Here is a 23,725-nt window from a genome sequence, read left to right as displayed (position 1 = left end):
ACAAATAATACTATTAATTAAATTCCTGGAGCAGATGTGATTTTCTATTAACAATGTGTCATGTAAGAACTCAGGAAATCACTGGGCAATGCTGGTGAACAACTTTAATCCCAGCACTGGGGAGGCAGAGGCGAGAGGATCTGTGTGAGTTTGAGACCAGCCTGGTCTACAAAAGCTAGTCCCAGGACAGCCAGAGCCACACAAAGAAACCCTGTCTTGCAAAACAAAAGACAAGCAAGCAAGCAAGCAAGCAAACAAACAAAAAAGAACTCAGGAAATCTTTTGCCATTTATTCTATTTTTTGCTGTGGCCTAAAATGGGAAGTTAATCGGTATAGGAAGTGACAGTGCCTTGCAATTTAGTGCAGAATTGCAGATTGTAACTGCTTTGAAGTCTTTTATTGTTTCTGAAGAAAGAAAAAGTCCAGACTCATCACAATTATCAAATGCCATTGCCCGAGTGCTGGTATATGCTGAGTAGGTGTGACAGTTCATGCTTATACCATCTTAGTACGTGGGCATACTAAGTGGGTAAGTAAAAGGCTCTTGCTCAAAAGGACAGAGGGCATACAGACTAATTGAATATACTATGCACATCCTACCTGCTGCCTTTTGTGTCTGTAAGAATAGAATTCAAAAGTCAAGCAATGACCTTACTCCTTACAAAATGAATTTACTGTATTTGCTTGGCACTTTCAGATATCTCACACTTACAATTAGACAAAGACCTCCCTGCCTCCACCCATCCATATCACCTAAACCCATTTTATGCAGTGGTCCCCAAAGCCTCTACTCTGCTAGGCAAGCACTCTACCAACTGAACCACATTCCCAGCCTAAGCTAAAAATACAAACGTTTTTTTAGTGTTTTTTTTCACTGCCTTCTTAAGGGTTCTATGGATTTTTCCTATGAGAATTGTAGACAAAACATGTTCTTGGGAAATAAGGGACAATTTGTGTATAGATTATTATTTTTTAACTCTCCAGACTTTCAATGGACTTTATGTGTAGTTTTTTCATGAAACTCTTTTCAAGATTTTCCCAAGATTGAGTTATTCTTAGTTGCAATGTGGTTTTTTTTTTTTGTCACCGATCTCTGCTTGTTACCCACAGTGGAAATGTGGGTAACTTCTTACCTTTGTCCCTTATTGTTTAGAGGAGTACCTGGTGCACAATATTTATTCAGTAAATGCTTATGAAATGAATGAGGAAACAAAGTTACACAGAGTGACATTTGCTTTCACAAGTCTGTATGCAATAAGTAGAAACACAGAAACAGAATTTCTGCTGTGCACATATAATGTCCAAATGCTCACAACACTATTTGGAGGGGTGGACAGGGTCTCACTGTGTTGCCCTAGCTAACCCGGAACATCCAGACCAGACAGCCTGGATTTCACAGAGACCTGCCTGCCTTTGCCTATCAAGTACTAGGATTAAGATGTATGCCACTTTCTCAAACCACCCCTTTCCTTCCTTCCTTCCTTCCTTCCTTCCTTCCTTCCTTCCTTCCTTCCTTCCTTCTTTTTCTTTTCCGGGTTTTTTTTTTTTTTTTTTTTTTTTTTTTTTTTTTTTGGATACAGGATCTTCCCATATAGTTCTGGCTGTCCTAGGACTCACTATTTAGACCAGACTTGCCTTGAACTCACAGAGACCTACCTGTCTCTGCCTCCTGAGTCCTGGAGTTAAACACATGTCTCACTACTATACCTGGCACATTTTTTCTTAATATACAATATGTTTAAATCTAATAATTGGTTATTTAAACAAAGTCCTTAAATTTTTGGTTTTTCAGTTGCTTCCTGATAGTCTCCTTTTTTTGATTTAACAAAGTTTTATTTTTCCATATGTATAGCTGATTGAGCCTGTTTATGCATCTTCACCAGCAGCTGGGGCAGCTCCACCCTTTGTGTTTCTGGTGTAAATTACCTGGGCTCTGTGCTTTGAAACCAGCTTGATAAGCCCTTTACTAAGTAGCTCTTGAAGGGCTGCCCTGGCCAAGGAACCTTGAATCCTCAGTCTCTCAGAGACGACAGCTGGAGTAACAAGCTTATAACTGGGCACTTCCTTACAGAGTTTGTCATATGTAGCTTTGTCAAACAGGACTAGATTGTGAGCTTGTCCTGAACTTCTCATTTGGACCACTTCTTCTTTTTGGCCGTACCACCATACTTACTTACTGGGTCTTTGTCTTTCTTGGCCAACTTCCAGCATCTTTCTTCTTGTCATCCTTAGGTGGCGCGATGAAGCTCGGAGGGTGGTGTGTAGGGAGACACCCTAGCCCCTCCCAATAGTCCTGGGACAGGTACCAGGTGGACCCGGGACTCTCCCATAAGGGCGTGGTGAAGAAAAGCCAGGGTGACGTAAGGGAAGCTTCTTAAAGGCTGCACGTGGAGACCCTAGCGCCTTCTTTCTGGCCCTGCTAGCTGGGTTCCTGTGACCTCGCTCTGGCCTGCGTCTTGCCCTGGTGCTTTCTTGAAAAAAGAAATCTTACCATCACGGGCTAATTCATCCTTGAGCGCACGCTGCAACCATTAATCTTCAGCGGTGACAGCCACCACAGCCTCCCTAAGATGTCGGGGAGCGGGGGTGGGGGTGGGGAGTCCTGATAGTCTCTTTATTTTATTGAGTTCTCTACTATATGGACAAGGGAGATAGAGGGTGGTAAATTGCTTCTAAGACCTGAGTATCTTCACACTTTGATTGCTCAAAGTGTGAAATTATCTGGTGGGGAGTAGGTGGGTGAATCCTATAGCTTTTTAAAAATGAGAAAGAGGTATGAATTTTTAAAAAATTATTTTATATTTATTTATGTGTATGCCTGTGTATTTGTGTGTGTGTGTATGCACATGTCCCTGCGAGTGCATGGAGGCCTGAAGAAATGTTTGGATTCCCAGGAGCTGGAGTTAGAAACAGTTGTGAGAGTTCCACTATAGGTGCTAGGAATTAAGCTCTGTTCCTCTGGAAGAGCAAGTGTTCTTAACTGCTGAACCATCTCTGTAGCCCCAAAATAGGTGTTTTTATGGGCTAGAGCTGTACCTCAGTTGGCGGAGTACTTGTCTACCATTCACAAAGCCTTGGGTTTGGTCCCCACATCTGCATAAGTCAGGCATGGGGTGTAACAATTGACGACTTGAAGACTAGGGAGGTGGAAGCATAGGAATTAAGGGTATCTGCACCTACATAACAAGTTTGAGGATAGCCTGAGCTACATGAGACCCTTTCTCTATACGCTTCCATTATCCACCCCCAAATGAAAGGTGTAACTATCATCATCATCATCATCATCGTTAATGTTGTTGTTTATGCAGAGGTCTAGAGGAATGTCTCAGAGAGCTATTGTGATGGGGAAATATCCTTCTGTATGCTGTGAATATATGATTGGCCAGTAGCCAGGCAGGAAGTATAGGCAGGACTACCAGACAAGGAGAATGCTGGGAAGAAGAAGGCAAAGAGGAGCTGCCAGAGAGACACCATGTAGATACTGAGAAGATAAGACACCAAGCATTGTCCAGTAAGATAAGGCCATGTAGAAATACATAGATTAATAGTTATGGGTTAATAGTTAAGAGAGAACTAGCCAGTAAGAAGTCTAAGCCATTGGCTAAACAGTTTATAATTAATATAAGCCTCAGTGTGTTTATTTGGGACTAAATGGCTGTGGAATCAGGCAGAACAAAAGCTTCTGTCAACACTATTAGACATTATAAATTCCAAGACATTTTTTATTTTGGTTAAAATTTCATCAGATGTAAAGTTATGAGACATTAAAATACATATCATAGGGTATCATAAAGAATAATTAAAATAATAGAAGTGACTAAAAAACTGCAAGAGTTTGTTATATAATTACTTTTTGAGGTGCTCTAAAATAATAAGTAAGGGAAAATGCTGGGGCAAAGAGAAGATGATGATTATTTAAATTTTATTATGATATAATGACACTAAATTGCAGTATATTTAAGTGAAAGGGAAATGAAAATAGTATTTGTTACTAAATTGCTAAAGAACCTAATGTACTGAAGCTCTTTTCACAAAAATCTTCATTGGCTGCTGGTATTAAAATAGAAAGACTATGTCTTTAATTCTAATACTTTTATATAACATTCCTGTCACCACTTTATCATTTCAAATGCTTCACTTTTTGTTTTCCCACTCTATATCTAAAATGCATTTTTACATATTGCTGTGTATGGAAACAGTTCTTGAAGATATATAGTGAGTTCTCCAGTTCACGTCCACTGGCCCTCCAATGTTTCAAATATGTGTACCCAGTAGCAACAATGAATTTGGAGAATGGGTAGAATAAGCCTATTACTTATATGTGTGTGGACCTATCTGACTAGTCAGAGGACTGTCTTATGAACATTTGCTTTCTGAGACAAGATAGCTCCTTTGACCTGTTTCTCTAAAGCCCTGACTTCTTCTTGGAAGCTGTGTTGAAACTGATAGGCTGTTTGAGTTGTATTTGACTGGGTTGCTAAGGAACACCACAGTCTTGACTCAAAACTTCTCAAAAGGTCCACGAGGTGGGTATATAGTCAGAAAATAAAGCAAGGCAAGGAAGCCCTAGGTTCTGCCTCTAGGACCCATGAAGAACACTGACTGCTGAACCAGGCTGGAACTCCCAAACTCTCTAGACTATGTGGCCTGCATGGTTTAGAACAAAGCAAACCAAAGATCCTTTTTTTTTTTTTCCTATTTCTTCTGTAGCACTGAAACATGAGTGCCTTTAGATCCCAATAGTGATTCAGTGGAAGACCCTTACAACCCTGGAAAATCCCAGTGGTCTGGAGTGATCCTGGCGACAAAGCTCATGAACACCCTTAAAGACAATCTCTTGGGAGAGTCTTGGGGTAATTCTGGTTACTAGGAAGATGGAAGAGAGTTTATTTATTTGAATGTGCAGGACTCATCCATCAGCCCACTCGAGGCAGGCACATCTGTACTAAAATTCTCAAAGATGTAGTTTTCATTCTTTGCCTCCTCTTTCTCGCCTAACTCCTGCAAGCATCTTTTGTCCCACACATGATCTTTCTGTCACCATACCAAAATACCTGAAAGGGTAAAAGGTTTATTTGAATTCAAAGTTTTAGGGGGTTCAAGGCTATAATTGGTTGACCCTGCTGATTTTGAGCCCATGACAAGGCAGCATATCTTGATATGATGAGTACATGGCCTATCAAAGCAGCTTAGTTCATGGCTAGAAAGCAGAACAAACAAATAAACAACAACTCAAGTAGGAATTCAGGGTCTCACAATGTTCCTCAAAGGCACACCTCCACTACCTAGTCACTTAGTGGGGCCCATTCTGGAAGGTTTCACTATCTCAGTAATGACAGTCTGGGACCAACCTTTTAACAAATAGGCCTTGGAGAACATTCAAGATCTAGACTCTAGCACCTTGATGTAGTAGAAACTGCTTCCTGATGAATCATCGAGGACTTCAGGCCTCCAGGAGACTGGGTGTTGGTCTTCATTCCCCTTAAAGGAGAAGGACTGGCAAACCCCCTTTTCTTGAAGTACTCTTCTCTCATCTTTTATGGAACCTGGGGTACAAAGATGGGCACCCCACAGGTAGGACCCTCAACAATCTCCCTGTATGTTTGGAAAGAGGTCGTTTCCACGTGTCTGACTTAGTTGTAGTATCCCATGATCCCTGGAAACAACAAGAAGATGCATATTTCCAGTGTTATCTTCATTGTTCAGCTTCTTGTCTACCTTCCCCAAATCTGCTGAACATCTTTGTCAACTTCAATTTTAATGTCTTACAAGTCCCTTTGAAACCCATGTTTCTATGTTGTCTTTCAGCTGTGGTACTTTGTCTTTTCCTCTTTCGTTTCTTACTCCTTTCCTCATCCATTCATCTATTGAGTGTCTTCTGTATATAAAATGCTCTTCTCTTCTTCATGGTTACAGTGAGTTCCAGGTTGGAAGGGAAGTCACTTGTTCAGAGAAATAGTCATCGGAAAACAGCTGTTCATTTGTTTAAGTTCTGTACGAAGTAATATGTCATGGCTTATGGAAGGGCTCCATTCTGACCTGAGGCCAAGGGTATGCAGGATGAGGAGGGTATATTTCTTGGGTGGAGCAGAATTGTGCAGAAAGAGCCAGAGATAGCTAGTGCAAGAGACTTGTGAAAGAGGCAGGAGGTCAAGTGAGGATGGCATCAGAGACTGAACTTAAAGGCTCCTTGCCTCTTTCTAAACCACTAAAAGTTGTTCCAGGCAAAAGGATGGCATTATCATTTTCACTTTTTGTGCAGATATCAACATGACCATTATAAAGCAAAGGGAATTTAGAGAGGCCAGTTAGGAAGCCAGATGGGCAATATAGACAGACAAGCATATATAGTCTGGGTAGGAAGTAGCATCAGTGGCTGGAGGAGGAGGAACAGGAGGAGGAGGAGGAGAGGAGGAGGAGGAGGAAGAGGGAATCTCAAAAGTATTAGCAACTGAGTGAATGGTGTGATGTTTTTCTCCTCATTTGAAGATATTTGGTCTTGTTGGTGAACCTTGGAACTACACATCACATTGTTCCCTCATCCATAGACATAGCTGCCATCTCTCAGCTGTCACTTGTCCCTCTTTCCAATGCTGTTGAAGGCTTTCCTGTGGTTTCTTATTCTACAGATTTCCTCCTCTTCAGCTCAGCACCTAAGGTTCTTCTGGAAGCATTCCCCTAGACATGATGTCCCTTAGACCCTGCTTTTCTCAAATTGAATTTCCTAATATACCATCTTCTTCACCAAATCGAGCATTCTACTCATTAGAAGTACCTTTCACTGTCTGCCGTATCTGCCTCCACAGGTTCTCCCTCCCTACAGTCCTTGAATGTCAAGGCAAGGTCAACACTTCTTGTGATGAAAGGACATCCATCTTCACGTAAGCCTTTCTTGCCTGTCTTGTGGCATTTGGGACCTTCAGACAGATCCTGTTATTTACAAAGGGCTCTGTGGTCTGATTCATCTTTCTATTTCACTCAGACCTAGCACAAATGCCTCAACAAGACAGAATAGAGTATCTGGAAGGGTGAATAAGCACACAGTGCAAACCCTTTGGCCCGAGTCAAGAGAATCTTCAGGTAATTAATGCACTGATCCCATGGCTTAAGCCTTTGCTTTTAAACAGTATTTTGACAAGCATACCCAAGTGCTTTCTAGTCCTTTTAAATTCGGGGAAAGTCTGTCTACAGTCCCCCGATGACACAGATTACATCCTTGTCATTTATAACCTGGTAAAGCCAAGAAAGAGTCATGCCCTGTCCTTACCAGCCCTTGTGCTGGGTGTTTCTGAATGTTACCATGACAATAAATTGAACCCAGAACTTCATACATGCCGGCCAGGTGCTGTATCACTGAGTTCCAGCTATGGTCCCTTGCTGGGATTTTCTTTTGTTGTTGTTTTTTGTTTTACAAATCCATGGTGACTAACATTGTGGTGAGCTAACACTAGATTCGCAGAATTCTAGTATTAATAGCAAAAATGTAATAAAGGTGTCTAATGTTGTTTTCATGGGATGACAATTCAGACATAACAATTCTCAGGTAGATGCCATTTTGTATAGCATTTATGGATACTGCAGTGTGTCTTAGAAAGATGTCATGCAATAAGCAAGCAGACAATGAGTGTCTAGCGACTTCTTATTGGAACGAGTATGATGGAGAAGAAACAATGCTTCTTGCTTCTGTGGTAGAATACCTTACAGAGACAGCTATAGGGAGAAAGGGTTCCTCTTGGCTCCTGGGTCAAAGGAATCAATGCATCACAGTGGAGAAAGCATGTTGGTGGCCCCTGGACAGTCTTTGGTGGCCGGAGCTTGCAGAAGCAGTGCCTTCACATTGTGCTGATGAAAAAGCCGAGGGCCAGACTGGAAGTAGGGTTGGTCTATAACCCTAAAAGTCTTCCCCTATGGCCTGATGTCCCCCAACTAGACTCCATGTCCCACAAACTCCTCAAACAGTGCCACCATCTGTGGACCAAGTGTTTAAGCCTGTGAGTCTGTGGGAGGCATTTCACATTCAGACCATGACAACACAGTGCTGTGGTTGGCTAGAGTAAGGGATTGCAGATGAGCTGGCAAGAGCACAAAGGCAATAGTATCAGAGTAGAGGTGTGGGTCGAGCTTGGGCCAGATAGAGAGAGCAGAGCTGGACTTCTGAAGCCCCATCTGTGCACTTGAACCCCACTCCCTTTGCAGCCTGATCTCTCCCTCCTTGGTCCCCACCCACCTGCTATTCTAACCAGTCTGGACTTCTGCACTTTTCAACTCTGCTTTTGGGTGCTTCCCTCTGTCTGGAGCATCCTTCCTCTTCTTGCTGGGGTGAAGTCATATTCCCAGAACCTAGCTGGGATGTGAGCTTCCAGCTCCTTGCTACCCACTCTCTTACCTCTCACCTCCCATCACTCTCCTTCAGGGAGGTATGGTCTCTCCGTTCATTGCTTTCTATGTACTATAGACTGCTCTTATGACCCTTGTAATTGGCCCTTACTGATTTAAATTGCAAGGGATTTCTTTGAAATTCTCCTTACCCTCTAATGAAAAGTCTTTAAGAGGAGGGATGCATGTGGCATTTTCATCTCCACTATGCTGGTGCTTAGAACCTTGCCCAGACCAGCAGAAGTATAAAACTATTGTTGAAGGCTTGAATGAATGATGAGAAGGAGAAAGGGAATGAGTGAGAGGACAAATTAAGGGAGGCAGAAAATAGATGTAAAATTCTTTTATAAAAGACCATTGAGAAAAATAAATTTAAATTAAAATAATACCAGAGATGTTTCCCTAAATTTAGCTAGTGCCCAAGTGATTGTCATGGTCACTGTGATTGCATCAAGTCATAATCAAACTGAAAATTCACCTATATTTCTAAGGGTGGCAACCTCCTGAAAGTAGGAGTGGCTTGGTGTTCCTTTTTGAAGTCAGCATGTTTTCGATGTTTTTCATACTTGGTGGGTTAGATTACAAGAATGCACGCCTGAATCTACTTTCTGTATAACCACATCCCCTCCAGCCCAGGCTGGAAAATAACACTCCAGGCCAGAAGACAAGAATTGACAATTTGTTATTCTCTTTGCAAGCAGCATGTGCAGAACTTTTCTAGGCGGAATCCATGTCTTTAGACTTCACAATACATTGCAGCTTGATTGTTTAGTGAAAAAGAAGAAAGGACTCTTCAGTTCTGCACTTGTGGGCTGTAATTGCCAGCAGTTTCTGTATCTTGGTAGCTTTCTGGAAAAAAGGAAGAAACAGATCTTTATAGTATGTTCTTTTTGTCTGTGTAAGTGTTGTATGTATGTGTGTGTGTATAATCACTTGCACACTTGTGCACATGTGTCAGTGGGAGCCAAATGTTGACTTTGGGTGTCTTCCTTAATTGTTCTCCATTTTATGTTTTTGAGACAGAATCTCTCAGTGAACCTTGAACTTGATGAATCAGCTAGACTAGCCAACCAAAGAGCTCCATTACTAGCTTTGACCTAAGTCCTCATAGTTATATTTAGAAGTCTTTGCATGGTTTTTTGAGTGGTTCCTCAATACTATTATGTCCCAACTTTCACAATTTCCCTACGGGTTGTAGCAAGGCAGCCCTGGAATTCAGTTCCTTTAACTAATATGTGATTTCAGCTTCAGGAAGATATTGCTGTAATCCTAAAACAACCATTTGACATATGTCGGAATTCAGGATGATAGGTATTTCCGTGACCTAATCGAAAATGAGAAAGGTGATAGCATCATCAGCCAGAGGAGTGAACTGAATGTGAATGCGAGTGCGCTCATGTACACACACACACACACACACACACACACACACACAGAGAGAGAGAGAGAGAGAGAGAGAGAGAGAGAGAGAGAGAGAGAGAGAGAGAGAGAATAAAAAAGAAAAAGGCATGTGTGTATGTGGGCAGTAAAAACAATGAAAGAAGGTTATCCACTCACTGGAGTTATAAGTCATGAGAAAATTTGCTGTAACAGGAGTCCCAGAAGAGGAGCATTCTCCCAGTTGTCATTCTGAAAAGTTATAGCATGAAAATTTGGAACTTGAACAATTCCTGAAATCCGTTGGTAAAACATTCCTGGAAGAGCATCAGTGGGAAATTTTGGCATTCTTCAGCTAAGCCTCAGAAGATGGAAACAGTTGGGTAAACATACTGCAGGTCTGGGAAGTGGTACAGCTTTCTTCAGGAGGAGGAAGAAGATGAAATGTTTGAGAATGACAGATTTGGGACAAGTTTCTCCATCAGTTGAAAAAACAAAGAAGTCTGATTTTGAAGTCTAGACTGAAGAATGCTTTTTAAAAAGGATTTGTAAAATTGTGTGTGTGTGTGTGTGTGTGTGTGTGTGTGTGTGTGTGTGTGTGTGTGTGTGTGTGTCTGTGTGCTCCAGTGTCTGTCTGTCCATGCTCATGTAAGTGCAGGTGCCCAGGGAGTCCAGTTGAGGACGTTGGAGCTTTTGGTACTAGGGTACAGGCCTTGTAAGCCATCTGACATGGGTGATGTTGGTGCTCAGAACTGAACTGGGGTTTTCTGCAAGAGCAGTACTCAATCCTAACCACTGACCCGTTGCTCCAACAAAGAAATACATCTTGAAATGAACACATTCATAATTTGTGGAAAGGTCCATATTCCTGCCAAGGAAGTCATTTGATGTGCTGTTTTTTTCAGTCAACAAAAACACTCAAGTGCGACATGAACTCCACAATCAGTCCTGAGCAGCATGGATCGTCTCTCACAAGCCCACCAAGAGAATTTTGGACTGTTCTTTAGTAACTAATGAAAGGCTGGAAGCACAGAATCCTGTGACTTGTCCAGTCAATGTGACATGGAGAGAGATATGGCCTCCTTCTCTGAGTCCTGCTTTAGTGACTAAGTTGAGATGGGGATGCTTATAGGAAGGGCACTGAGTCAGCTGCTCTGTGTGAACAGCTCTGGGGATCTCCTTAAATACTGCAGGGTATTTTTTGGGGGGGCGTGGTTTGGTTGCAAGGTACAGTTGTGGGAACACAATGGTAAATCTTAACATTTCCCCAATCACTTCCTTTGTCCAAATGTATTCCAGAAGCTTCCCAGATCAGGTATTCATACTTGGTGCAGAAAGGTAGGAGAAACACCTGGGTAAAGGTGAAACATGGACAACGTGAATCTTCTGTGCCTACACGTGACCTACAGGGCTATATGCATGATCCAGGGACTCCTGCTTTATTTAGAATTTCCTACTTTAGGGCAGAAAATACATGTGTATGTGCTTGTTTTCCCAAACTTGGCATTTTGAATTCTCTTGATTTGTTCATGGTAATAGACATTTGACCGACAAAGAATCACTGTGTATCTGATAGACCTGCTTTTATTTATTTAGTAACTTGCCATACTGGCTGGCTTGCCTCGTAGCCTGCTTATAACATTTCTTAGACCCTTTCTGTGGATTGAAAATATGCTGAGAGCTTTTGTGTGTGTTATGTTAGGTTCAAATCCAGGACTTGACATGTGGCAGGTAAGGACCACCGAGCCACACCCTACTCTTATATAATAGCTCCTCTCCTTTGCATTTCCAGTATGGCTATTGTCTGACTATGTCATGGTACCTACTTTTGCTTCTCCGTGTGTAACTGCTGTACCAGCATCATGTCTTTCACTCATCTAGATGCTCATGAGAAAGGCAGGTTGCTATCATTCCTGTCGCAACTGAATTAGAACCTGTTTTGTATTGTTTTTGTTTTTTTTTAAACCAAGATACCTGGTGATTCATGTACACATTAAACGTGCATACCAGTCTGAACTTGGTTTTTTTTTTTTCACCTTATAAACTCCTACACATTCTTTGACTCATTATTTTTGTATCTTACATTCGAAGATGACTCTAATGACCTATTAATTGTGAACTGTGCACAGTACTGTGTGCCTATGTCACACATTTCCAGCAGGTATGTCATGATGATTAGTCAGTGTACAGCCTTCATTAGGAGTTATATGCTGAGAGGTAGCTCTGCCTTGCTTTCCTCCAGAAAGCCCTTTGATTGGTCACTGGCTTCTTGTATACTCTGGGGCCAGATTATACCCAGAGTAGCCATGCTAACTGAGAATGAAATGTCTAGTTGTGTCGTAAACACAAGGAGGACCTGTCAGAGAGGCATGGTCTTGTTCTTATATGTCGGAAGGTTTCTGGGGGAAAGGGAATTTTATTGATTTTTTTCAATGTTGTTTTAAGAAAGCAGAAGTAGAAGCAATGACTAAGAAGTTAGGAGAAAGGCAGAGTGGTAGAACACTCGTCTGACGTGTGTTAGACCCTGGGATAGCTCTCCAGCACTGGGAAGAATAAATGGTAGAGACAGGAGAGATGGCTCGGTGGTTGTTTTCTGATCTTCCAGAGGACCCATGTTTGGTTTTCAACACCCCTGTCAGGTGGCTCACAACTACCTGTAACTTCAGTTTCAAGGCATCTAATACCTCTTCTAGCCTCTAAGGATAATGGCATACACACACACACACACACACACACACACACACACACACACACACACACGAGAGAGAGAGAGAGAGAGAGAGAGAGACGAGAGAGAGAGAGAGAGAGAGAGAGAGGAAGGAAAGAAGGGAGGAGGGAGGAGGAGGAGGGAGGAGGGAGGGAGGGAGGGAGGGAGGGAGGAGGGAGGGGAGGAAGGAAAGGCAGGTGAGACGCTCATTTACTTTCCAGGAAGCCCATGTATGTATGTGTGTGTGTGTGTGTGTGTGTGTGTGTGTGTGTGTGTGTGTGCATGCATGCATATTAAATTACTGGCTACTGAAAAGGATGGGTCATATATGTCTTTATTGTCAAACAGCACATGTAGACTTCATCTTTCCTACGTCCTCTGCAGGTAGCACTGAGTGAGCAAGCAGCAAAAACATTTCAAATGAGGCATGGACAGAACAAGAGCCAAGCTTGTGAATAACAGAGGTTTCATTTTCAAAGTCTTCTTTGTGAACAGGTTTTGTGATTTTTCATGGTCAGGATTGTAGGTGTGCTGGGATCCCAGGCATTCCTGTTTCCTCAGCTCAAACAAAAGAGAAGAAGCCATTCCAGGGAAAAGGTCCCAACAGTCCTATTCACCCAGGAGCCAGAGGCAGACAGAGCCTGCTGGCTTTCCATTTACCACTGTGTTCCCCCAACAAAGCCTTTCTAGGTCACATCAGCACTATTTCATTATCAGAGCATGTGTTTGTGTTCATGGTAGAAAATTGAAAATGCAAGGAAGTCACTTTTCTTCCCTCAAACTTGTGTATAGATAAAATGCATCTTTAATAATCTGACATAATAAAGGGGAAAGTTTATCATTTGTTCGACCAACTTAGAGAAACTTTTCTAAGCAGGACACATAGTCAATGTAAAAGCTCCAATTAAATTGCTCAAAAAATGATTTTATAACTGGCAAGTGCATTTCAGCTGCCATCCAGTCAGTCTTGCAAACAGGAAGAATTAGGTTCCGTGCAAATACTGCTGACACTGGCTCTCATTAGAAGAGCAGCCATTTATTTCCATTAATGTGAAAGTGAATATTTGTTGATAAGATGTCTAAGGAGCTCGATAATGGATCCAAATGCTGTAATAGGCAGGCTGTGCTTTGCACTGTTACTGGGTGAGTGGGCATTTAAAAAGTGGCTTCCAAATCAGTGGTTCTCAGTCTTAGTGAAAATTAGAGTCACCTGATTCTTAAAAAAAAAAACAAAAAACGTGTTGCCCACACCACCCTGCACACACACCCAGGGCATTAGGATTTCCTGTGTGAGGACTGGGCTCTGTGGTTTTTGAGTTCCTCTGATTGCAATGTGTACTTAAAACTGCATGAATCATGCTTTACATGACAAGGCCTTGCAAGTGTTCTTTGTCTAGCCAGGAGTCCCAGGTTTGAGCATTGGTGAGCATGGCACATGGACTGATGTCTGTGTACATTGGGGTGCATGGGGTCGAAGGTACCTGTAGGCTTTCTGCTCCTGCACCATCTCAATGTATCTTGGGAGAACTCAGCCTTTTGTTAAATTGTCAGCCAATTTCCTTGTAACTCTGATACAATGATCACAGATTTGGGGCGGGGGCAGGCAAGAAGGAGGTGTGAGTGTGTGTGTGTGATTTTAGTGTATGTATGATTCTTTTTAGAATATATTGCATATACACATACACATTATGTTTTGGAGCATTTTTAACTCCATAGCATAAAAGAAGAGACCATAAAAAAACATTCTTCTCCCTTCCCTATCCCTGTAGATGTACAGCCTTTTCTACTGTCTGCCTCCTTACCAGAGTGACACTCATTACAAATGGTGAACTCTCACTGGCTTATCATTATTGCTCCAAATCCATAGCTTACAATAGGATTTGCTCTTGGTGTAAATTCTACAAGTGTGGATAAGTGTATGATGTTACATACCCACAATTACAATACCGTACAGAAAAGTTGCACTGCCCTAAACTTCTCTGAGCTGTACCTGTTCACCCCTCTTTGCCCACTAGCTACTGGAAAGCACTGATCCTTTTACATCTCCTCCATGTGCCCTTTACAGAACGTCTCATCATTGAACCGTATGGTATGCCGGCTTCTTTTACTTAGTAATGTGCATTTATTCTTTCTGTGCCATTGTATCTTTTCATGGCTTGACAACTCAGTTCTCACGTCCCATGTGTGCCACAGTTTACCCACTTACTCACAGGAGGATATCTTCTAAGTTCTGACAGTTATGAATGAAGCTGTTATGGACATCCATGTGCAGGGTTATTCTTTGGTCAGAGTAAGTTTCAGCTCACTGGATAAATGTAGAGGAATATGATTTCTGAATAATAGAGACAGATTATGTTTTTTAAGAATCTGCCAAACTGTCTTCGGCAGGGATTGTGCATCTTGCCCTCCTGCCAGGAGCGTGTTTGTGTTGTTCTGCATTCATGTTGTTGGTCCATCCTGGTGCCATTTAGTGCTGTCTCACTGTTGTCTCATTTGAGTTCCCTTAGGGCAGGAGCTATGGATTAAATTTTCATGTCCTTTTTTTTTTGCCATCTGTTTATCTTCTTTGCTAAAGTGTTCATTCAAGTGTTTGCTGCACTTTTCAGCCTTGGTTTCTTGGGGGGAGGGTTTAACTTTTTTGTATATTTTTGCACAACTATTCTGTGTCAGGTATGTCTCTTGGAAATAAATCCCCTAGTCCGTGGCTTGAGTTCCGATTCTGATTTTTTCATTGGCATCAGAAGACTTTTTATTTATTTTTTTACTTTTTTTGAGAGATAGGGCCCTACTGTATTGGTTGACATGAAACATACTGTGAACCAGGCTTCCCTAGAAACCATGGAGATCTGCCTATCTCTGCCTCCTGAGGGCGGTGATTGAAGGCGTGCACTACCACCTCTGGCTTGAATGCATATTTTAATTGCAGTATTATCAACTCACAAATTTGTCGGATATAGCTCTGCTGTGAGATGAGTATTATCTTCATTCTCTTGTCTTATTCCATTAGTTAGGGTTTCAGTATGATATTGGAAAGGAACAGTGAGAGGAGACACCCTTGCCTTTTCCTGACCTAAGTTGGAAAGCAGCTAACTCACCGTTGTTTATGAGTGTTAGCCATAAGTTTTTCTGCAGCTTATGAATGTTAGCCATAAGTTTTCCTGTAGCTATTTGAACACAGGCTTTTATCCTTTTGATTCAGTAGCATCTGTGAACATCTTCTTTAGGCTTTCCCAGCTGTAAGGTAGCAATTATTATTGATGCATTATTTATAGAGCAGTAGTAATTTTTCTCCCATACTATGTGGGTATATGAATAATCATGCATGAATGAAATGCACCAAAGTGTCTGGTATCTCCACTTGGTAATTAATAGTCATTTTAGCACATATATTCTGTGACAATGGGGATTATGTATAACATATATACATATATATATATATGTATCTTTAAGATAAATCTCACTATATTGCTGAGAGTAGCCTTGAATTCATTGCAGTCCTCCTGTCTCAGTCTCCCAAGCGATGGGATTCTAAGTCAAACACACACACATTTTTAGATACACTATATTTTTCAGGGCTATTAACTATTAAACCATTACATTTTTATCATTTACCTGGGTGTAGCATTACTCTCTTGTGTATTTTGTTAATAGTCACATTGCTACAGTCATCTCAGTAGTTTGTGTAGAACCAAGCCAAGGTGTTGACAGGAACACACATGCAATACTGTAGAGAAATGTGGTAAATGTTACTGGGAATCCAACATCAACACAGAGCAGTGGTTCTAGGAGTGAAAAACATCCACCACTTATTTCAAAATAGTTGAATTAAGTCTCTTATTTCAAAATAATCATAATAAAAGACTGCAGCATTTGCACAGAGTTAAAATGATCCAAATAATTGGTGGAAAATTACTTTATTTAGTACTCAGGTTCATTTTCATAGTCTGGCTTGTCTATGGTGATATACTCAAAGGAATGCTATGGAACAGTTTAAGAACACAGTTTGTGTAATATTTCTTGTTAAGTGACCCAGCATAACTTAGGAACCCTTGTAAACACACTATTTGGTTCCTAATGGGATTATAGATGGTGGAGTTTCAGGTTCTCTTATTTTCTTTCTCTCCTTTATTTTTCTCTCTATGTTGCTCTGAAATAAATCACAATGGGCAGAAATAACTGGGGGAGAATACAGTCTGGGACTGGCCATCTGGATTAAACCAGTTTCCCAAAGCATATTTTGGACTTTTAGTTTAGGACTCAAAGAACACATGGTCTGACCTATAAAACCACTTTGTCTTGTGGATGCCTGAAAACAAAACAAAACAAAACAAAACACCATGACAAGGTGTTTCATGGGTGTTTCAAGTAAGACACAAGAAAAAAACAACAGAAACCGGTAAGGACAAAGGTAAACTCTTAAACGAGAGGCAACACAAAAAGGAAAAGGAGTGTTTAGAGAGAAAGAGAGAGGCCAGTGCCCTTCTCACCCCCTTTTCCCAACTACAGGACACTGGCCAAAGCCAAGGGGAGAAGTGGCACCAAATGAAATGCATTTTACTCCAAGGTGCATAAGAGCTGACATTTCAAAGATGGTGAGGTCATCTTGTACCATTTATGAAATAAATATTTCTTCTTACTTGGGCCTGGGAGATTTGGAAAAAGCAGCTTGTCTGACAGAAATGTGACTGACCAGTCTATGGCTGAGTTCTTTGGTTAAGACGAGTGCACTAGGTGACAACAGTATATGTAGGGCATACTCACTGTTCTTACTGAGTTTCTAGGCATCTATTGCCACTGTCCCTTGGAGGAGCATTTAATATGCAGCCTCTGCCACCCTGCTCAGAACCCAGTGCGATACTGGAAAATGAAAGGGGACTCAACTAGAAATGGTAGTGGGCTAGTTTGATGTAATGTGATCGTAGACACCTGGAACTATATGAAGGAGACCAGGACATGAATTTAGCTGGCCATCCTCACAGTTTCTGGGATCTTGTAACTTGTTGCTCTCCAAACCTTAAAACTGCCTGCAGTGCTGGCTGTGTCCCTGTGTCAGAGTCTGGAAAAACGCTCTTTATAGACTTTTGTCAGAACACCAGAAGTTCCTGTGAGAAGAATCAAACCGAAATCGCTGATTACCCGGTTTCTGTTATCAGGAGAGGAGTAGAAAGCCATGTATGACCTATTGTTGACAGGTCCCTTCGGTGACAGCAAGGCTCAATCAGCTGCAATGACTAACGGTCACTGGTCACTAAGGGCTCATTGTTGATAACCCCTTCTGATCTGACAGAAGCATAAGCTTGAAGGTCTAAGGCTAGGGCTCCTGCTATTGCTTGTTGCATGGTACATGTCCAAGCTCAATGTGACTCCAGCCAATTGCACCCCTTCCTCCAGGAGGTGCTCCTTGGCCATTAGTAATGTCTGGCAGGTCCTGCCCACTGATGGGGTACATTGCTTTCCACGACTCTTTGTTTCTGCAACTGTGTAAGATTTGATCACATTGTCAGGGGAGCCTCCACCAACCAATCTGATCTGTGTTTTCACAGTTCAAAATGCCCATCTTCTCATCATTCCTACCAGAGTTAGCTTCTATTTTTGCATGGTTATTTGTCTGTTCTCTGCTAGTCTTCTGGGGGCATAAATCAAGTGCATGCATGTGTGCGTGCGTGCATACATGTTTGGTTTATTTTGAATCCCCAGGTCCCAGCATACAGTAGAGATTTAATGAGCATGGGCTGACCAGGTGATTACACTGGTCTCCCATGTGTTGGAGCTAATGTGGCCTACAGTTGCTCAGTCTCAGAGCAGATTGCTGCCAGTGCAGGTGTACAGTGATGCTCATTCTCACTTTGCTTTGCTTCTGATGGTTAATTAGGCAGATAGAAACAATGCTGTGAATTCAGGAGATATGTAATTCTCTGTCACAGGAGTTAATTTTGTTAGTACTTCTGGAAAGTTTACAGTTTGTGTCTCAATGCCTCTGAATTCTTTCCGTTGGTGTGGTAATGTGGTGTGGACTTTAGGGTAATCTCTTTGACTGTTTCTAGGAGGTGGTTGTTTTGATTTTTTTTCTTGTATTAGGAGCATGAATTAAAAGTTATCTCTTCCGAGCAGAAAGGTTGAGTCAGGGGAAGAATAGAAGAAAGGGTATGTGATAGGTAGGGTTTTAGTTGGAGGGGATGGTAGGGGAGGACGGGAGGGAGAAGGGAACTGGGATTGTCAAATAAAACAATCTTGTTTCTAATTCAAATAAAAAAATGATAAAAAAGAAATATTAAAAAAGTTATTCCCTTCCATTCTCCAGTGTGTTTTGGTTAAACATTAATTACTCCTTCCCATCCTCACCCCCAGAATAAATGGGCAGATACTGTTACAGGATGCAAGGGGACGATTTTTTTTTTTTTTTTTTGCAAGAGAATGGATGCAAACTTCCTGGAGAACTGTGAGCATCTGGGTGATGGGTCTAGAAAGAGAATACATTTTATAGTAAGTTCAAGTGTATTAAGGCATGAGTAAAAGCCAGTATCTTTTCTCCTAAGAGCCAGAGGCAGTACTGGAAATAAATCGCCCACAGTGATTGTACAACTTCACTCCCATAAACTTCCTGTAGGTAGTGCAGCTGGATGGGTGGCAAGCCTGTCTTCAGGCATCGGGGTGACGTGTGTACACATTTTCAGATGGTGGAGGACACTCCTGGATCATGTCATCACAGACAACTGGGAGCTGTCCTTCCTCCCCAGTGTCATTGTGCTGTCTTAACCCCGGGTGCTGGGGTGCCTCCCTCATACCCCCGTCAGAACCAGTCACTGTGTTCTGGGTCCTGTAAGTAAATTTCATTTGAACTTGGACTTGTGCTCATGGGCCCAGCTGTCTCACTCACATGAAGACTACAGACTCATCGAACAGCTGCTACCAATTCCTTTGAACCCCCCCCCATGGTATCTTTCATGGAATAAACAATAAAGACATTAAATAAACAAGGTGTGAGAGCAGAATGGAGTATTTCCAGACTGGGATGTTTGGGATTGCCACAGAGTCTCCTCCACAGTGTGACAGGGAGGCCCTGAAAGCCCCACTGGGAGGACAGAGTTAGTATGCTACACATGGCAGGAGCTGCTTTGGTATTTTCTTCCAACCTTCCTGGTGTCTGTTGTGCAGGTTCATGCCCTTTGTCCCACCGGGGATCAGCCAAGGGCCTTTTCCTCCCTGATTGTCATCTATGTGGCTGGTCTTTTAGATGGACAACTCTTTTCAAGTGACACTTTTGTAACTGTGTTCATCTTTTGAATTGAAGAGTAATATTAAATTTCCTACAAAGTGAGTTCCTTAAGACGATTTAATTTTAGTTGACATTGGGAGTAGAAAGACTCATTTGTTACAGTTAGGGAGATCACTCAGTCAGTGGTAAAAAAAGATGATTTGGTATTGAAGGGTTTTAATCTGACCCATTTGTCTGATCTGTCATACTCAAGAAAGAAGTGTAAAACCCCCTCCCACCCCCCACACACAGTGAATTCAAATAGCATGTCAACACATGCACTAGGAATGAAATCTTACTGGCAGAATGATATTTACACCTCTGCTGGTGTCAGAATTACAGATCCATTAGGAGATTTGTAAATCTCTTGAGGTGTTGAGAAGAAGTGTGGCAGAAGGGAAAGACCAGGTAGCTCTTGGCACTTAGATGAAGCCTGGTGGGAAACTTCTGTTGTGACGCTTTAGGAATCCTGGAGCTCCTGGCTGTCATTCACACCTCTGAGATCCAGCTAGGTTTATGAGCACAGGGGATGAAGTCAAGGCAGGAATCCTCCAAGCTCACCAAGGTGAGCAGCCTCCTGTGCAAGGAAGGCAGCATGCATCTAGGTTTCGTTTATTTATCTCTTTTGTCATGTGTGCTAGACAAGTACCCTGTTACTGAGATGTACCCCCAGCCCCAGAAATTACATTTGTTTTGTTTTTCAAGCAGGGTTTCTCTGTGTAGCCCTGGCTGTCCTGGAATTCGCTCTGTAGATCAGGCTGGCCTCAAACTCACAGAGAGCTGCCTCTGTGTGTGTGTGTGTGTGTGTGTGTGTGTGTGTGTGTGTGTGTGTGTGTGTGTGTGTATGTATGTGTGAACCGCATGTATGTGGTGTCCTTGGAGACCAGAAGAGATTGTTGGACTGCAGTTACAGATAATTGGGAACTGCCATGAGGGTGCTGGTAATTGAACTGGGCCCTCTGAAAAAGCAATTAATGCTATTGATCACTGAGTCATCTCTCCAGCCCCATTAAAATAATTGTTTTCTTAATGTCATGGGGATATTCTGTCCATTTTCAAAACTTTGTCTCACAAAGATGATGAATTTGTAGTTTGTTTTTAGCAGAATCCAAATAAGACCTGTATTGCAATTGATGCTGTCCCTTCAATCTTTTAATTTGCAATTTCTTTCTCCTCTCCCCCACAATTAAAAATAAATAAAACCAGATCATTTCCCCCGTATGTTTTTCTAGAGTCCGAATTGTGGTTATTGGATGGCTATGATATGCAAACATAACATACATAAATGAGAGTGAGAAAATTTTCCTTCACCAAAGATGGGAAAATATTTCAATCAAAACAGTCAAACATGATGGAATTGCCCAGCTATTTTTTTTTTCCGAAGAACAGCATCAGGGGATGTGAAAGTTCTCTCTGGATGTTCCCTGCTGGCTCTGTGAGGAACTCGTGAATATCTAGAGTGATAGCAAAGAACATTCTGCACAAGATATATATCCATGAGAACAGATCTCTTTCCCAGACGATTGCTGAAGTTCATGCAACCAAGGCAGCTGTCAGTTCACTGGGTCCAGTACTTGCCTTGTGTGGGAAGTGGAGGTGCTTGTGTAAGATTCCTACAGTTACACAGTTCTCTATGTTCTTGAGACCTCACTGGTGCATGACTGAAGATGGGACTTGGATAGTTTAATTAAAATTGAACAAGAAAAGCAAGAAACGAATAACCTGCACTTCACTGTGATCAAAAGCACATTGAAATCCTGAAATACCCGTTTAGACTTTTCTGTGTCTTAAGAAAGATTAATTACTTAGGGCTGCAATATACAGCATGAAATGAGTTTATAGAGAGCTGAATTTGTGATGATTCAAGCCCATTATACCTTTGGGAGATGTAAGAATTCCACAGAGCAAACACAGCAGCTTGCAGTGTTGATGCAGACATGTGTGCCTCCATAGACACCTCCTTACCCTATTTCTACTTCTAAAGTAGAGGGTGTTCCTGCCTTATAATGGATTCCAGGATTTTTACTATCTCCCCACCCCCACCTTGAACTCATAGCCATCATCCCGCCCCTGTCACACCCATCTAATGCTATATATTCCTTCTAAATCATCCCCAATCTATTGTTATCATCATATTAAAAAATAAATTCTTAGCCAGATGTGGTGACTCACAACTGTGATATAAGTACCTGAGAGGTGTAGGCAGGAGGAAGTTTGAGGCCAGTGTGGGACTATATAAGAAATCATAGTAAATAAGAAAGGAAGAAAGGGAGGGAGGGAGAGGGGAGGGAGGAAGGGAGGGAGGGAGGAAGGAAGGAAGGAAGGAAGGAAGGAAGGAAGGAATAATTAGACCCTATTTTAACTTGGAAGGAGGATAACATGTCCTAAAATAAGACTTAATTTTGTAAGCCTGGAGGTGGTGGCACACACCTTTAATCCCAGCACTTGGGAGGCAGAGGCAGGCCGATTTCTGTGAGTTGGAGGCCAGCCTGGTCTACAGAACAAGTTCCAGGACAACCAGAACTGTTACACAGAGAAACCCTGTCTTGGGAAACAAACAAAGCGAACTAAACTTTTGTGTATTTAATAAGAAAAAGTATATAGGGGACTATCATGTGTGACCATTTAAAGTATCACTTCAGTGCCAGACTTGTCAGTGAAAGGGCCTGGGAAAGATGGGCTTGGAGATGCACACTTGCAATCCCTTTAGTGGGGGAGGCGTTGACAGGCAATTTTGGGATTTTTCTGGCTAGCCAGCCTGGTTTACTTAGTGAATCTCAGGTCAGTGAGAGACCCTGTCTCAAAAACAAGGACATAATGCCCGAGGAATGACACCTAGGGCTGCCCTACACACACACACACACACACACACACACACACACACACACACACACACACACACACACGAGAATGCACATGTATAGAAAATATCTCTTCATAAAGTATTTCGGGCACAAAAGAAGGTGAGAATTGTGGCTTATCTAGCTTCTTTGTGAGCCAGTGTGAATGATTCCTTGAAGACAGAATTTGGGTACCATCAACATTGTGTGCTCAAAATTCTTCTTTGCCAGAAGGGGAGGATTCTTTGCCAGCCCAGTCCACCTATAACTAAGAATAATTATTTGAGTGATGCTGAATTTTCTGTGCTTGGATCAGACTTTGGTCTCTGCAAGAATGATTACTCTGTGGCTTCTCTAATTCCATCCTTTTCTCCTTTACATAGCTTCATCGTAAACATATGAGAGACAGGAAAAAGTAGGGTTTGGAGGTCTCCTAAGGCACTGGGTTCAAATCTTTTCTGTTGCTGTGGTACCACTGTCACTCTCACAAGTGACAGACATACTGATAAATTTTTCTTAGCGCAAATGAAATTTGTGGAAGCTCAGGCAGGCCACCGTTGGCCATATTTCCAGGCATGCCCTCAGGATCCAGGTGGATCCAGCCATTCCTGGGTCTTTCTGTAGAATGATACCAGCTCTCTGTCCAAGCAGAACTCACCAGTTGAGATGAAAGACTTCAGTATCCTTCCTTCCATCTCATCATTTTCTTGTCTTTGCTGTGTAATACTTCCCTTCCATCCCTCTCTGCCTCAGAACCCACCCTCTCTATTTCATCTGAGAACAGATTAGCCACTTACATTAATTAGCCACCCCTTGGCATCTTAATCTTTTCCTGGTGTTCAAATATACTGTTCCAACACTAAAATCTTTCTATTTCTCCTAAGGGTGATCGATCTCTTCGTTTTCTTACTGAACATCCTTGCCAAAGGTCTTGGCAGATGATCCAGTTTCTCTGTAGATCTTTGGAGACTCTTCTGCATTCACTCCCTTCATTTCCTCTTTTCATCCAATACCTTGAATTCTGTTGCATTCACCTTCTTTATCATGTGATGTCTCTGTAATGCTTGTGACAACTGAAATCATTCCTCGACTGCCCCATCATCTACACCAAGACTCTAGGCCCTCTCGGGCTAACTTATTTGGGGAAAAAAGATCTTTGTAGTTGGGAG

General features: G+C 42.0%; 1 protein-coding gene and 1 pseudogene across 3 annotated transcripts in view; one reads left to right on the top strand and one right to left on the bottom strand.

Annotated features, from left to right (window-relative positions):
• Map3k5 (mitogen-activated protein kinase kinase kinase 5) overlaps nt 1-23,725 on the top strand; it is a 198,847-nt gene that overhangs the window by 25,151 nt on the left and 149,971 nt on the right. The gene's annotated exons all lie outside the window — the stretch shown is intronic.
• Nucleotides 1,856-23,549, bottom strand: LOC107980362 (annotated as a pseudogene).

Source organism: Cricetulus griseus, chromosome 2 (genome assembly GCF_003668045.3).
Source record: "Cricetulus griseus strain 17A/GY chromosome 2, alternate assembly CriGri-PICRH-1.0, whole genome shotgun sequence".
In the NCBI taxonomy this organism is placed as follows: Eukaryota; Metazoa; Chordata; class Mammalia; order Rodentia; family Cricetidae; genus Cricetulus; species Cricetulus griseus.
The sequence above is the reverse complement of the archived record's forward strand: the minus strand, read 5'-3'. Positions and strand labels throughout refer to the sequence as shown.